Genomic DNA, 4,836 nt, shown 5'->3' with positions numbered 1-4,836 from the left:
TCTCCATATAGCAGACTCATTTCTCTGGATAGTATTTTCCATGGAAGCAGTGCACAAATAATTTATTTCTAATTTGTTCATCTGCAATACAAGAGTAACAGTCTTCCTCAGTGATACTGTAAACCTTCTTTATCTAACACTTTTTTGCCTGTGGATTTCTCTCTTTTGGGGAAGTAAAAAACCCCACCCATATAAAAACAGAGCACAAAGTGTGCTTCACAGACATGTCATGAAAAGAAAATAAGTCATCAACAAGCATATTCATTTATTTACCACAAAAAGAAAGTCACTGCTACTGCAAAAGCAGAAATCAAGCCAAAAAAAGGCACCAGTTACACTTTCATTAACTGAGTATTTTTGCAAAAGCTGCATATTATCTCCTCTGCTCTCTATAAATTGTAATGTTGCATGCAAAACCCAACAAAATTGGCTATTTTTCAGCAGAAATAGAACCATCTTGTGGGGAGGGAAAGAAGCACACACACACAATAAAAAAAAACCACAGCAAAGATACAGAATAAGAAAAAACAACTCCATAAACAAACAAAAGAAGTCTAAAGTTCTAATGTCTTACTGTGTGTTTTTCTTGCATAACATAAGATTAAGTTAGTCTTTTATACTCATTAATTCATAAAAAGTAATACTACTTAACCCATAGCCCTTTTGAAGGCTTTCAGACTCAGATATTTTTCAGTAATTTTCTTACAGTTGTTTGCACCTAAACCTGCCTTTAACAAGGTAACTGCTTTAACAAGCAGTTATTCATACTGTCATCATCTCAGTATGATCAGCAAGTGAAAAACATGTAAAGAAAGCTAATAAGCTGCAGCATTGCTAAGGTTCATATGTTTCTGTCCATAATCTGTCAGTAGATGTACTTTGGTCTACTCTGTTTATGACCAATGTATTTCAGGTCATTTTGTTCAGATACTTCTAATGATGAGCAAAGAGACCTCACAAACCAGGTGTGTACAAAATATTTTGAAGTTTTAAGAAATTATATTTATGGTAGCCACATGCAAAACGAAATTCCTATTTTCCCCTTTCTCATTATTCATGACACCAGAAAGAATGCACTCTTGCTCTTGCAAGTAAATTCTGGTGTTAAGCTATTAAATTTGGAAAAGTTCTCAAACAAAAACAATTAGATTTTTTTAACAGTGGCTCACTTTCACTGTCCAGACAGAGGCTGAAGTTACCTTATCATCATTCTTCCTCCTTAAATACCAGAAAATGCAGTTTGCAGTCTAGGTTTTGAGATTAAAAAAACCACAAAAACAACTAAGAAAGTTTAAATCAGTTTAGTCTCACTTGTAACAGTTAATTACAGTCATTCCTTGTTAGACTCATGCAATCCTACATATTTACTGGGAAGAAGCTCCAATAAAATTTTGGATAATTCATTTGCATTAGCCAAGTAGGGCAATATACTTAGTTTTAGAAGCTTATTATGGTTCATAGATTAATTAGAAAGTTTGTTCTACTACGATGTTTAGTTGAACAGTCTTGTTCACAGTAGGGTATGTTTCTAACAGTAATCATGCTAGTTAGAAGACATAACCTTCAAAACATCTTAAATCATATTTATTTTAGACAACACTTGAATTTATTAAATCCCAAATCTGTGGTAATTCATATAACCTCAGAGTCTATGAATTTACTAGTCCAACCACTCTAAATAGCAGATCACAGAGCATATAAAAATCACAACTTCTATTTGAAATGTTTTACCACTGTTATCATGAAAATCACCCAGTGAGACATACACAGAATATTATTTTCTAAGTGTTATTTAATATTAATATGAGATATGAGCTTGTCACCCTGAAAACTCAGCTTCTGATCTTGCTGACATAGTTTTCTAAAGACTTTCCCAGGACAGTAACTGTAAACATAGATATGTGTACATTCTTTATGATACACGTCTTTTGATGGACATCTCTCACGGCCAGTGCGGTTGGGAAAGTGTTATCCTGACCATCCAATCCCTGGCCGTGGTAAGAAACCTATAAATTCTGGGAGAAGAAATAAACTCTCTCTTCCTTTCACCACACCCTGAGCTGTTTTCATGTGATCTATTCATCTCCAGCAGCAACATGAGCTGATATTAAGCAAACAAAACAGCAAAAAACCCAAGAAAATAAACCAAAAAACACTGTACAAAACCAGATACATCTCTATCCTTGTAAAAACATGTATAGAAGCTATATATCATATGGTGAATTGGGCAAAAGTCCCACTGAGAACCATCTCACAGAACCACAGTACCATTTAGGGTAGAACACTTGAGATCATCTAGTTCAAACCCTCTGCTCAAGGAAGGTCAACAAGAATAGATCGTTCAGGATCATATCCAGTCAGATTTTTAAAATCACCAAGAATGGCTTCACAAATTCCTGAGAAACTTATTCCAGTGTCTGACCACCTTCACAGTTAATTTTTTTTGTGTGTATTCAGAGGAAATTTCAGGTGTTCACTTTGTGTGCACTGCCTCCCAACTGACCAGAAAGTAGGGAATTAATAAGAGTGTGCTTTCTACCTCTTCAATGCTTAGAACTTCCTCGAGCCTGATCTGCTGGGCAGAAGGAACTTCCCTAGCTCTCAGTACAAATGATACTCCTGTCCCTTAACCTTCTCTGTATTCCTGCACCACATCCATTCCAGGGAGTCTGTAACATCCCTGTTCTGGAGAGCCCAGAACTGGTCCCAGCACTCCAGATGTGATCATACTAGCACTAAGGACAGCATTACTTCCCTAAACCTGCTGTTATTGCTTTGCCTTATGCAGATTAAAGACACACTTGACCCTTTTTTGCAGAAAGCATGCCTTGTGATTAGCTTGTCTTGGGCCTTCTCTGAAGGGCTTCTTTACAGCTGGGTGATCCCTTACATATTACTGGTGCATGGGATTATTCTTCCCCTCTGTGCAGGCTTTTATATTTTGTTGAAATTCATCAGGTTCCTGTTTGCCCTTTTCTCAATCTTGTGGTGGTCCCTCTCAATGGTAGCAACCAGCCTGTCTAACAGCCACTTGTGCAGAGCACAATATATTCCACAATTCAAGTCATTAAAGAGAAGATGAATTTTACTAGCACCAGTATAGATCTGTGGGGTTCAGCACTAGTGACTTGACTCAGCCTGGACTTCATGCTTTGACACTGGGCACAGTTATTGGGCCAGGTTTTAGCTCACCCTCCCTGTCCAGATACATACAACACACTTGTCTGCAATGTTTACCTTACTTTGTAAAACCTTTGAAACATCTTTTTGCCTCCACTATGAAACAAGGTAAGTGGATAAACTTCTCTTTGGTCTGTCTCCTAGTCACTGTTATACTCCTAAACCAGCAAGGAAAATCTTTAATGAGTCATAACACTAGATTATAAATTACAACAGCAATTCTTCCTTCCTTTCTTCTCCCCCCAGATAACCACTCCAGTGCAAGAAAAACTGCTAATTACTTCAGAAGAGAAAGCTCTCATTGCTCTGCCCCACAAGTTTTGTAACCTGTGCAACCACATTAAGGAGCAGAAACTGTAAACTATGATCCCAGAGTCTACAACAGAACAAAAGCAGCAAATTTACCAGCTGAGCTACAATACTTTATGTCTTATAATGATGTGCTACATGCATACAAACCAAGTCAGAGATGGAAAATTAATTCAGGTTTTTAGGCCACATTGCTAAACATTAAACGAGGATCAGTATTTCATTCCTTCAGGGGTAGTTAATCTCTTGCTATAGGCCCATTTATCGGGAAACAAGCATAAAATTTATCAGTAGACGTTTATCTACACGAAGAAAGCAAATCCTGCTCCTTTCCTTCTCTCCCTCAGAACTCATCAAGTCTTGTGCTTTCATAGGGTGAAATTTTGCTTTTTTTCCTGAATAGTTATTTGCAAATAAAGGATCTTGAGTTGCATACTTAACCTCTACCTAATTTAACAGCTACAATTAAAGAATTAGATGAAACATGAGTGCATGCCATAATCCGTTGTTCTAGCACTTTTTTAAAAATCTTGGCAGAGTCACCGAGTACTGTCCTTGTAACCCAAGGAAGAGGGAACAAAGCTTCATAAGAGTGACATGAACAGCCAATGCAGCAGAAAAAAAAATTCCAAAGTAAAGCATGTGAAGAGGTTACCTTACTCATTAAAATTTTCCTGTCAGTCCTAAATGATATTTCAGAAGCAGGCAATATAGTTCAATGTCTGGTAACTTGTGACAATTTGAATTGTGCTATACAAATATGGTTTTAATAGTATGACTCATTATATAATAAAAATATAACACAAGTAAAAAAGAAAATAAAGCCATATTGTAGTTTTGGTGCTTCCATACACATTCTTGCTAGCCTTCAGTACTGTGTTTCTTGAAGTCAAGAAAAACTCAGTCACACTTGGAAATAACAAAGCATACAGAGATGTAGTAAGAAAATAGGTTTTATTTTCAAATTTTATAGAAACATTTTAAGAATGCTTAAATAAAGCAGCTGGACAGCAAGTTTCTGTATATATTCCAGACTGAAATTCAAGTATTTAAATTAACAAATATTTTGATTTTTCAACCCAGACATTCTATCATAACTATTTATATTTTCCTACAAATACTAAAAAGTGAACTTATGCCATTAAGATAACATGTAAAAATATTTCTAAAACGTAGCCAAACTCACACATTCCCAAGTATTCCTACAGACAAATCCACAAAGGCCCAGATTATGTGCACAGTAAGTCCTCTTTAAACATAGACCATTCCCTTCAAAATATATACCAAGTTACTTGTTTTCTCCCACTACAGTAACACTTATGGATAAATGGGACTCAGTCAGCTCAC

The sequence above is a fragment of the Parus major genome, chromosome Z (genome assembly GCF_001522545.3).
Source record: "Parus major isolate Abel chromosome Z, Parus_major1.1, whole genome shotgun sequence".
NCBI lineage: Eukaryota > Metazoa > Chordata > Aves > Passeriformes > Paridae > Parus > Parus major.
The sequence above is the reverse complement of the archived record's forward strand: the minus strand, read 5'-3'. Positions refer to the sequence as shown.